The following is a 12,670-nucleotide window of genomic DNA, read 5'->3' as shown; positions in this document are numbered from 1 at the left end:
GACCCCGGTGTCAGTGTGTCATTGTGCTGGGACCCCGGTGTCAGTGTGTCATTGTGCTGGGACCCCAGGTATCATTCAGCATACTATAGATGAAGAGTTATGGGCTTGGTTGAATACGATACTGTATAATATATAATGTAACTGGTGTAACCTGACATTGTTACTGAGCAGGAAACTCTCCTCCCTCCCACAATATTACCGCTCTATGGGCCTTATTTTGGTTCATTCTTTCTGACAAAATCCTTCTTAGATGGGCAAAACCATGTGCACTGCAGGTGGGGCAGATGTAACATGTGCAGAGATAATTAGATTTGGATGGGGTTTTACTTCAAAGTGAGATCTATATTGCAGTGTAAAAATAAAGCAGTCAGTGTTTTCCCTGCACAGAAACAAAATTACTCACCCAAATCTAATTCTCTCTGCACATGTTACATCTGCCCCCCTGCAGTGCACATGGTTTTGTCCATCTAAGAAGGATTTTGTCAGAAAGAATGAACCAAAATAAGGCCCTATGACTGCCCAGCAGACAGATCCCCCACACAGCAGCTCTGTCCAGCAGACAGATCCCCCACACAGCAGCTCTGTCCAGCAGACAGATCCCCCATACAGCAGCTCTGTCTCCCTCTCTCTGTTCCCGACCTGTCAGCGCTGCTGGGAAAGTTCATCTGCCAGCAGCAGAATAATGTGATTCTCACTCTCATTGGATCAGGATGGACCCGGCTGCTGACAGACCCTCTCCAGCCCAGCCCGGGGGTCCTGGCAGATCAGGTGTCTATAGGAAGAGGTAGCGGAGCCTCGCTGCCAATCACAACAGATTGTTCCCCCAGGGGGTAACGCTGAGCAGCATTAACCATGTAGCAGCCAGAGGGTAACTGGAGAAGGGCCTAGTAACGTCTGATCTAGGTATTTCTAATCTGTCAGGAACATAGTCATTTGTGGTCGGGCTGGAGGGACGATGTGCAGAGAAGTGTTCCTAAGGACTCTTTTCATTTCCTTTTTTTTTTCTATTCAACCAATAATAAAATGTGTGAATTGATTGATTTGCTCACATAGAGGGGGTTATTCTGGTTGGTGCGGTGGGACCATACGCGGTCGGTTCGGGTTTTTTCTTTCAACTGCGCATGCGTAGCTTTTGCTATGTGCATGTGCGGCGACCTCACACCGCTCAGGGACGGATTTCTCTGTGCGAAAAACCTGTCCGCAAGAGTACGGTCATTGTGGGCGGCATGTGGGCATTTTTATGGGAGTGGCCGGAATAATAAGGAAAACTGGGCGTAAACATGGGCGTACACGGGGGTGTGCACACAAAATGCACGGTGCCACAACCGCCTCGATCGGCGAACGCACCGTGCATTTTGGACCAAAAACAAGCGGAAGCCAAAGATTGCTCCAGACCACCCCTAGAGATACCGCATGAGAGCGGACGCCTGGGTCTGCTAATTAACGCCGAATACAAGTAAATTACATACACCTGAATGCAATAAGCAATGCTGCAATAACCATCTCACCCATTCAGAAAGTGTTTTTGTATACTTTAAAAACCAGGACACTCAATTCACAGAAGTCGACATGTGTCAACTTTTTCACTGTAACACAAACATACCAGTTTTTAAATAGGAAAAAGACACATAAACCACATCTAAGAGCAACAAGGATGTTTTTGGACTCAATTTCTACTTGCACGGTGGCGTACGCTCAGATATACGGAAGGTGTCGGTGGGGAAACGGACGAGACCCGTCCGTATACGGTGGCGTACGCTCAGATATATGCAAGGTGTCGGTGGGGAAACGGACGAGACCCATCCGTATACGGTGGCGTATGCTCAATTGAACGCCACTTCCCATTGTCGGTGTTTGTGACCGTCCGTGTGCAGCTGTTTTGTGGGCGGACTTACGCTCACCGTCCGCGTACGGGAAACGTACGGTGAAACGGACCTTAGGTCCGTTTCACCGATCCGATCAGACTAAGGCCCAGAATTACTGGTCTCAGTCTTTGGGTCCGATCAGACCTGGCGATTATCGATACCCTGCGCATGTGTACGGGTCACAGTACATATGCGAGAAGCCGTCCTGCGATGAAATCCCGCTACTAGTTCAGTTCGCTGGTCATTCGCACGGTGAGTGACGGGGAGTGGGCGTGTGGGGTGGTCACCGGGCGTTTATTGGGTGGGACAAGAAAAACGTAGGGAGTTTTGGAGTGTCGTGGAAAACGCAGGCGCACCAAGCCGTCAGCCCGGATGTGCCTGACGTCAGCCCGGATGTGCCTGTTCTTCATCGCAGCGCTGAGTAAGTCTCCGGCTACGAGGCGCCTGCAGTGACTTGTGCCCTATGGAATAATCATTGGATGGTGCCCCTGCTACAAAGGATATCGGATATATCCGCATGGGTGCGATCAGAGGTGCACCCGTACACAGACATTCGCACAGCGAGCACTAATTCGCAAGGCGGGATTTCACTGGAGCAGGGCGGAGCTAAGTGATCACTGGTTGCTGCGATTTCTCAGCAGTGCAGTCAGGTCTGAATGACCCCCTTTGACTGATCGGTAACAGTGCGCGGGAGCACGCATCATTAACAATAGTGCATTTACACAATAGAAGATACAAACAATCTATTTCGGTAACCATATCGTTATCGCTCATACCATTAATGATACATCCCTTAGTGTGAATGGGCCAATGAGAAAATGTATACGTCCTGCGAGCATCGAAGATCCGAGAGCAGCATTTAAAGTCTCGGCATCGGACAACCATCGCCATCATGACTGACTGCCAGGACTTCTCTGCTGGGGCCTCGAAATCTGCTTCCCTGGTGTCAGCACACTACAAAAAGGTCCCCTTCGCCGACGTCGCACTGTCGTGATAATACTGAGGCTTGGGCCACTGGGAGCGACAACAAACATGAGGCCCGCCCAGCACACGGGCAGAATGGGTCCTGCCGCGCATGCGAGGTTCACCCGCCATTGGGAGAGTTCAATAATCAATCTTCAAAAATAAAGGGCGAGATTTAATACAGTGCGGTTTTTAGACTTTTGAATTTTTTCGCAAAAAACGGCCGTATTCGCACATTTTCATGACTAAATATCGCACCATATCGCATATTTTTTGCTACGAATTCGCATCTTATTAAATAGTCAAATTCTCGGCCAAAAAAATGCGATAAGGTGCGATTTCCGAACCTTATTAAAATCGCATCCTATTAAATGTCACCCAAAGACTGATTCATTTCGCGGTTGGGAGCCTTTTAGCGGCGCAGCTGCTGCGATTGCATGTTCTGCGCTGTCTGCGCAGCCACGCCCCCAGCCTCACCTCGGCTAGAAAGGCGTGAGGCGCATATCGGATATATCTGCTGTGACCCAGCCATGGTGCATCCTACAACAGGCCCCTATGTTACACTAATAACTACATATAAGGGTCTGTGTGTTATATCATCTGCAGCCCAGGACTGGCAGAGGTTTTACCTTCAGCTATCTGGGTTATTTCCAGCTTCTTCCCACAAGCTGAGACCTTGCCAGCCACACAGAGAAGTGCTAGCTGGGGTTCCTGGCAGGCAGCCCGCGCAGTGTAGACACAGGTTATGTGTATATATATCAGGATGTGTATTATAACACTATGGAAGCGTCTGATAGACTGTGACAGCTCCCGGCAGTTGTCTGGCCTCCGTCCACATGTGCGCTCCTGGGATCTGCAGTGAATGTGGCCCCTTCCTCACACACAGACCTTCTGTCTGATCTGATCTCTGCAGACAGCATGAAGCCCCTCTCTCCCAGGTTCCCCAGCAGCCCCTGGTGCCCGGGCAGTACAGCAGGAAAGGCTGATGTACTGTATGCATAGGGAAATATCTCAGGAGCCCAGGAGACCTCACCGTGAGATTACCACGTGGAATTAAGGTTTATAAGGTATACAGCAACTAGACAGAGAAGCTTTAGGTCGACACCACTAAATGACCATACCTCCCAACAGTCCCTATTTTAGCGGGACAGTCCCGATTATTAGGCCTATCCCGCTGTCCCACCCGCGGGCGGCAGTGTCCCGCGGTGAGAGGGGGCTGTTGGGAGTCCCCCCTGTCGGCTGCTAAGCACAGCGTCTATTCCCGCAGTCAGGGGGCTGGGGACATGGCTAGAGGCTCACAGAGCCTCTGGGTCATGCCCCCATAGCGGCAAAATGGGGGCGTGAGCAAGTATAGGCCACGCCCCCCAAATTAGGCCACGTCCTCGAAAATTTCGGCGCGCCTTAGGCGCGCATCAGTGGTGTCCCGGGTCCGGCGACCACAAAGTTGGGAGGTATGAATTACTGAAGGTTGACGTGGGGTTAGGTCGACAGGGACATTAGGTTAATGGGATCATTAGGTCGACATGGGAAAGGTCGGCCTTCAAAAGGATCGACATGGGGTTTTTCACCTATTTTTGAGCCGACATGCCCTACCATCCACTAGGGCACGGTGGGAGAATAAAATAGTGTGCTGAGCGTAGTGAGGCGCTGTGCCGTATAGTGACCGCAGCGAGACATACAAGGGGACGCGGTTCTACCTTTTAGTGTCCATGTCGACTGTGTTGAAATTAGGGACAAAAAAAAAAGTTAAAAACCCTACATCGATCAGGTGAGGGGACATGGTACACCAGAATGGTGTCCATGTCGATTTCCGTCTAAATCCGTGACAAAAAAATAGAAAAACTCATGTCGACTTTTTGACTGTCGACCTAATGATTGTGTCGACTGTAGCCATGTCAACCTATTTCATGTGTCGACTAGGGTGGCCAATCCCGAGATCGGTGGGATCCTGGGATTTGGCCCCCAAAACGATGGGTTTTCAATCCCGGGATTGGAGTTTCCAATCCCAGGACTTCGGGATTAGACTGCACATTCTGCGCAACGTGACGAGGTCAGAGGTCACGCCTCACAGCCCACCTCGATCCTGGTGCGCTGCCCGCCCTGGCATCGTGGGAGGGGGGGTCGCAGGGTGCCACGAATCGCAGGAGGGGGTGTGTCACGGGGTGGGGCCGCAAATCGCGGGAGTCGCCGCAAATTGGGGGGGGGGTGTGCTGTGAATCGCGGGAGGGGGGTCGCCGGGGGGTGCCGCGAATCGCCACAAGAAAAAATCAACACAGAAAGGTCAACACATGTAAATGTTGACATAAGTGTGGCACTTCATTGGTGTCCATGTCGACACATGAGAATGAGTATGAAAACATTGAAAAAGTGAAAAATAAATCTTCAAAAACTCATGTCAACCTTTTTCATTGTCGACCATAGCCATGTCAGTGTTTTGCATGTGCCATTTAATCGTGGGGTTGCCGTGAATGGGGGGGGGACACATTGATCTGTTTCTGGACGTTCTTCTTAATTTATGGATTACCATCGCCTGTGCTTAAACACCTTTCTTATCAATTACCCTGTTTAAAACAGGTGATGACAATCATAAATTAAGATGGAAGTCCACAAACAGAGAATTCTGTCCCTCCTGGAGAGGGTCATGTTGGGAGGTATGGAGGTGTGGGGCGCTCACCTGGTGTGTCTGGTGAGTAGCTGTGTCTTTGCTGTGTAACATGGAGAGGCAGACCCTGGCAGTCTGGCACTGTGGGCTCACTGGGCTGGTTCTCTGTCGTGTGAGTCAGTCATGTGAGTCAGAGGCTCCACCCAGCGTTACAGCTTCAGGCACACTTTGAGTGACAGATGTAGCCAAATATATAAGAGATTGGGCTTTACATCCCCTCAGCCCCAGCTGTGCTGCTCGTTATTACAGATGGGAATGATCTGTGAGGACAGGCTGGAGTGTCTGCGTTCTGCCTAGGAGCAGAAAAAGCTGCGCAGAAGGCCAGAATTCGGATCTGAACCCTGTTCGCCGTTATTAACACAGGGCCAAATGCGTTTTTTTTTTTTTGTCATTTTGGCCAGATCACATTTCCCATTATTAGAATGGGAAATGTGATCTGCTTACTAAAAAAATGTGAATTGAAGGGTTTGGAGCAGTTTTTCACAAAAGCCCTTCAGTACATTCAGGTGAAACCATGTGAAGAGGGTGTGGTAAAGGTCAACAGTCATTAGGTCGACACTGTTGGGTTGACAGGTGTCTAGGTCGACATGGGTTTAGGTCGACATAGCGTTAGGTCGACATGTTTTTTTTTTTTTACTGTTTTTTTGAGCCGACATGTGCCGACAGGCGGTATTTCATGCCCTACCATCCACTAGGGTGTGGTGGGAGAATAAAATAGTGTGCCCGAAGCATTGCGAGCGATGCGAGGGGCTGCGGTTGCCTTCCAACTGTGTCCATGTCGACTGTGTCGACATTCGGGTCAAAAAAAGTTAAAAACCCATGCCGACTTTCCGACCTAACCCATGTCGACCTTGTCATATGTCGACCTAGACACCTGTCGACCTTCACCTATGTCGACCAACACACGTCGACCAAATGGTGTCGACCTAATGACTGTCGACCTTAGTGTGGTCGATAAAACGATCCACACCCGTGGTAAAAACTTTTTTACATTGTTTTAGTAAAAATGTTAGTAAATGGGCCCCATTCTCACCTGTTTAAGGCTGAATGCACCTGCCCCACGGTGGAGACCATGATGTATAGAACAAGCCTAGAGGCACAGCCCGTACACACCGTCTCCCCTGAGGTTGGCCCCGCCCGGTGACCTCACTAACCGCAGATTATAGGTTTCTGAAGCACTTGTTACTTGTTTCCTAATGGCAGGTTATGTCACAGCAATTATATGCAAGCTGTGCGCTCGTCTAGTAGCTGTCTACTATGCTGCAGTACAAAGGGAATGGGATCATCGACTGCATAAATGTCGACATAACTGAAGGTTGACATGGGTTAGGTCAACAGGACATTAGGTGGACATGGGGTTTTTCACTTTTTGGTCCTGAATTTTAACAGTCGACATGGACACTGAAATGTTGCAGCGCGCCCCCTCGCATGAACACGCCCTAGTGGATGGTAGGGCATGAAATACTGCCTGTCAGCACATCGGCTCAAAGAAAAAAGAAAGGTGACTGTCGACCTTTCCCATGTCAACATAATGCTTGTGTCGACCTAATGACCTGTCAACCTTCATGTATGTCGACCTATTTGCAAGGAATACGGTCACTTGGTCTCCAGTAAAGTGCACATCCTCCCCAGCAGCCATGACTGTAACCCCACAATTCCATCCCAGCACTTTGCTTTCCTCAATGTTCCAGTTGCCGCACGCCAATAGTAGAATATTCATTTTCTACCTGTGACCTGAATGTGGGATTAATGGGGCTCCTACATCTTAGCTGACTGCACTGACATGTGCGCGATCCTGTACATACTACGCTGCGTACTCTCTGTGTTTCCAACTAACTGTAATGCTGCCCATACATATGTCAGATATCGCATGCAATCATTCGATTTCGGCCACATCTGCCCGATAAATTGAATGATTGCATGCATTTTTAAGCTGACATTCAACGCTATGTGCAGGCACACCGTAGAATGTCGCATCGATAGATATTATGAGCTGCACATAATATTTATTGAATTGCATGAGCAATCGCATTTGCTTTTTAACCAAATGCGATTGCTCGAATGCAATCAGTGGCGGGTTTGGGGAGCGGGGCCGGGATGGGGAGCGGAGCACTAGCGGGGAGCCGGTACTTTAATGCTGGGGACCGGAGGGGTGGAGCTTTCAGGCAGCAGGACTCGGCAGCAGCAGCAGATGACTTTGAAACACTGGACGGAACTCTGATTGGCTGAGGCTGCTGAGAGAGAGCTCTCTCAGCCAATCAGAGGGCCGTCCAGTGTTTCAAAGTCACTGCTGCTGCTGACAAGTCCCGCCGCCTGAAAGCTCCACCGCTATGGTCCCCAGCTCCGGTCCCGCTTACACAGCCCCACACCACCCCTCTTCCAGCACCCGATGTCCATCGCAGGATGGCATGTGACATTGGGTGCTGCACTGGGCACCACTTGACGCGATCAGATGCGATGGGACATAGCATTGCGATGTCACATCGCATCTGATCGCATATGTGTATGGGCAGCATAAGTGAAATTGGAGGAAGGGCCGATTATCTAGGGAGGATGATGATGGCAGAGCAGGAAGCATATGATATTTATGATCCTCTTCCAGAGATACTGGAATTGCTCACACAAAGGGGCAAATTTACTGAGAAGTGTATTCTACTTCACATGTGATGCTATGGGCAACCAATCAGAAGCTACTATTTATTTATCTCCATTTTATTTCCAGATGTTGTGAAACTACACATCCCAGCATGCTTTGCCACAGTTTTGCTATTAGAGAATGCTAAAAGTATTGCAAAGCATGCTGGGATGTGTAGTTTCACAACATCTGGAGGGCCAACGTTGGACATGCCTGTTCTAGAAGATAGTAGACAGGATCTGATTGGTTGCCCATAGCAACATCACATGTGAAGTAGAATACACATCTTAGTAAATTTCCCCCAAAGTCTTTAGAAGTAGAATGTGCTTTGGGAGGTCATAGCTCCAGGCTGCACCTCTATCTATGGGCACTTCAAATCCGCGACCAATGAGGATTCAGAAGTGGGAGGAGCTTCAAATATTTGTATATATTTAGAGCACAGGTTCTTAAACTCGGGGATCAGGACCCCGCACAGTTCACGCTTTGCCGGTCTCCTCACAGAATCGCAAGTGAAATAATTAGCTCCACCTGTGGATCTTTTAAAATGTGTCTGTGAGTAATGAATGCACCTGTGCACCTGCCAAGTGACATGTGAAATGTGGGGACCAAGGTTGAGAACCACTGAATTAAAGCTTCGAAGTTTCTATAGGCCCTTGGTCCCATGTGCTCCCTAAAGAAGAAAAACAAAAATCAAAGCAACAACAGAATCAAATACACCATTTACTAATTCAGTTCTCAATCTTTCACGTTTAATTGGGTTTATTTCTTCATTACGATTGTGGTCTGGTTTGTTGCACGTGTAATGTCCGGTCATATCAGTCCATAAATAATGTTCACATTCACTAATCACCTCCGTCCATAAAGTAGTTCTGTTCCGGAAAAATGACGGAGACATGAGCTCGGGAGAACCGCAGCAGTGCCCCAGTGGTTAGAACCGCAGCAGTGCCCCAGTGGTTAGAACCGCACCAATGCCCCAGTGGTAAGAACCGCACCAGTGCCCCAGTGGTAAGAACCGCACCAGTGCCCCAGTGGTTAGAACCGCACCAGTGCCCCAGTGGTTAGAACCGCACCAGTGCCCCAGTGGTTAGAACACTAGACTGAAAGGAAATTCCCACCGTAACCTCCAGTGTAGCGTATTGGCCAATCACGGACTGACAATCACGCAGTAGTCTCGGTCTGATCGTACACTTATCACCATACAGAGTAACAGCTGTCAGTTGGACCAGAGCTCCAGGTGGCCTCAGTAACGTTGTGTTGCTCACTTTAACCACTGGGGGCAGAGCAGATTTGGGGGGCCTATGCCATTACAAGGGGCCTGGGTCCACAATGTCTGTGTTGTCAGTCACTGTTGACCACTAATGGTCAACACCTTCGAATTGTTGACAGACCCTTGGTCCACATTGGCAGAAGGTCGACACAAGCTTATGGCCGACATGAGTTTTTCACAATTTTTTTGGGTGTCTATATCGACCGTATAAGTGTGCCGATACGCTCTTCATGCTTCGGGCACCGCGTTACTCACGTACGATTATATTCTCATGCTATGTCCGCTTGGATAGTAAAGTATGAAAAACCACCTTTTTTAAAAAGAAAATGTGAAAAAACTCAGTTCGACCATGTCCTTAACCCCTGGAGTGGTGGGTTTTGCTGGGGCAGGACAAACCTACCAGGGCAGGTTTATCCTGCTCCAGCAAAACCCAACACAGAAAGCTGGCGACACCACTGGCGCGCACCTACATAGTGGTATGCCGGGAAATTTTCCGGGACAACCCGCTGTGGCAGCGCAGCTGAGCCAGGAAAATCTCCGGGCATACCACTTAAGTGGTTAAGCATTCCTACCACATGTACACGCGAACATAGACATTCTAGGGTTCATTTGTTGGGAGCCAATTATCCTACCAGTATATTTTTGGATTGTGGGAGGAAACCTGAGTACCCGGAGGAAACCCACCCAAGTATGGGGAGAATATACAAACTCTGCACAGTTAGGGCCATGGTGGGAATAGAACCCATGACCTCAGTTCTGTGAGGCAGTAATGTAACCATTGGGAATAGAACCCATGACCTCAGTGCTGTGAGGCAGTAATGCTAACCATTACACCGTCCGTACTGCCCCGTATATATAACACATGATGGGGATAGAACCCATGACCTCAGTGCTGTGAGGCTGTAATGCTAACCATTACACCGTCCGTACTGCCCCGTATATATAACACATGGTGGGGATCGAACCAATGACCTCAGTGCTGTGAGGCAGTAATGCTAACCATTACACCATCCGTACTGCCCCGTATATAGAACACATGGTGGGGATAGAACCCATGTCCTCAGCGCTGTGAGGCAGTAATGATAACCATTACAACATCCGTACTGCCCCGTATATATAACACATTGTGGTAATAGAACCCATGACCTCAGTGCTGTGAGGCAGTAATGCTAACCATTACACCATCCGTACTGCCCCGTATATATAACACATGGTGGGGATAGAACCCATGACCTCAGTGCTGTGAGGCAGTAATGCTAACCATTACACCGTCCGTACTGCCCCGTATACATAACAGATGGTGGGGATAGAACCCATGACCTCAGTGCTGTGAGGAAGTAATGCTAACCATTACACCATCCGTACTGCCCCGTATATATAACACATGGTAGGGATAGAACCCATAACCTCAGCGCTGTGAGGCAATAATGCTAACCATTACACCGTCCGTACTGCCCCGTATATATAACACATGGTGGGGATAGAACCCATGACCTCATCGCTGTGAGGCAGTAATGTAACCATTACACCATCCGTACTGCCTCGTATATATAACACATGGAGGGGATCGAACCAATGACCTCAGTGCTGTGAGGCAGTAATGCTAACCATTACACCATCCGTACTGCCCCGTATATATAACACATGGTGGGAATAGAACCCATGACCTCAGCGCTGTGAGGCAGTAATGTAACCATTACACCATCCGTACTGCCCCGTATATATAACACATGGTGGGAATAGAACCCATGACCTCAGTGCTGTGAGGCAGTAATGCTAACCATTACACCATCCGTACTGCCTCGTATATATAACACATGGTGGGGATAGAACCCATGACCTCAGCGCTGTGAGGCAGTAATGTAACCATTACACCGTCCGTACTGCCCCGTCTATATAACACATGGTGGGGATAGAACCCATGACCTCAGCGCTGTGAGGCAGTAATGCTAACCATTACACCGTCCGAACTGCCTGTATATATAACACATGGTGGGGATAGAACCCATGACCTCAGTGCTGTGAGGCAGTAATGCTAACCATTACACCATCCGTACTGCCCCGTATATATAACACATGGTGGGGATAGAACCCATGACCTCAGTGCTGTGAGGCAGTAATGTAACCATTACACCGTCCGAACTGCCTGTATATATAACACATGGTGGGAATAGAACCCATGACCTCAGCGCTGTGAGGCAGTAATGTAACCATTACACCGTCCGTACTGCCCCGTATATATAACACATGGTGGGAATAGAACCCATGACCTCAGCGCTGTGAGGCAGTAATGCTAACCATTACACCATCCGTACTGCCCGTATATATAACACACGGTGGGGATAGAACCCATGACCTCAGTGCTGTGAGGCAGTAATGCTACCATTACACCGTCCGTACTGCCCGTATATATAACACATGGTGGGGATAGAACCCATGACCTCAGCGCTGTGAGGCAGTAATGCTAACCATTACACCATCCGTACTGCCCGTATATATAACACATGGTGGGGATAGAACCCATGACCTCAGTGCTGTGAGGCAGTAATGTAACCATTACACCGTCCGTGCACTTAGCAGGTGTGGGGTCTCTGGAGAGCAGAAGCTAGGTGTACATGGTGGGACACAAAGGTGCTTGGTATATGCACTGATGTCTCCAGCATCCAGGGGCTCACCGCTGCACGTACGTACGCCATCTACAATGCAGGTGTACATTCTGTAAAGGAGGTCTGGTCGAAGCTGAACTAAAAGTTATGAGACTATTATATATTATTAACGGGTACATCAGAGAAACAGTCAGGCCTTATGAATGGGGCTGGCTATGGCCTGGTGATGTTTTCTGTGTCTGTCATTATCCGCGGGCAGAGGAGCACATTTTATGCATGCGTTACTTATAATGACTGGAGGTGGCCAGTTGGGGAGATTAATTCATGTTTATTTGGTTCTAGAACTTCAGAGATATCTAAAACCTGAGCACGTTGACACCAGCTGCTCCTGATTGGACAGATGCTGTAAAACGCTATACTGTAACCCCTCCCACAAACCTGCTGTCCGCCATAGGCAGCCTGTAGTAGTTAGATGCACACCTACCAATGTGCTACAATGCAGTCTCAGGTCACACCAGCAGCTACTTCCGGGTCATTAGCCATGGGACTAAACGTATGTAGCCGTCTACATTCCTGGCACAGGTGGAGAGTTGGACCACATCCTCCAGCAGGGCGGCGCTCACTAGCTTTTCATAAGTATAGGGCCCTACAGATAATCGGTGCCAATGACGC

Source organism: Crinia signifera, chromosome 2 (genome assembly GCF_055691185.1).
Source record: "Crinia signifera chromosome 2, ASM5569118v1, whole genome shotgun sequence".
Classification (NCBI taxonomy): Eukaryota; Metazoa; Chordata; class Amphibia; order Anura; family Myobatrachidae; genus Crinia; species Crinia signifera.
The sequence above is the reverse complement of the archived record's forward strand: the minus strand, read 5'-3'. Positions refer to the sequence as shown.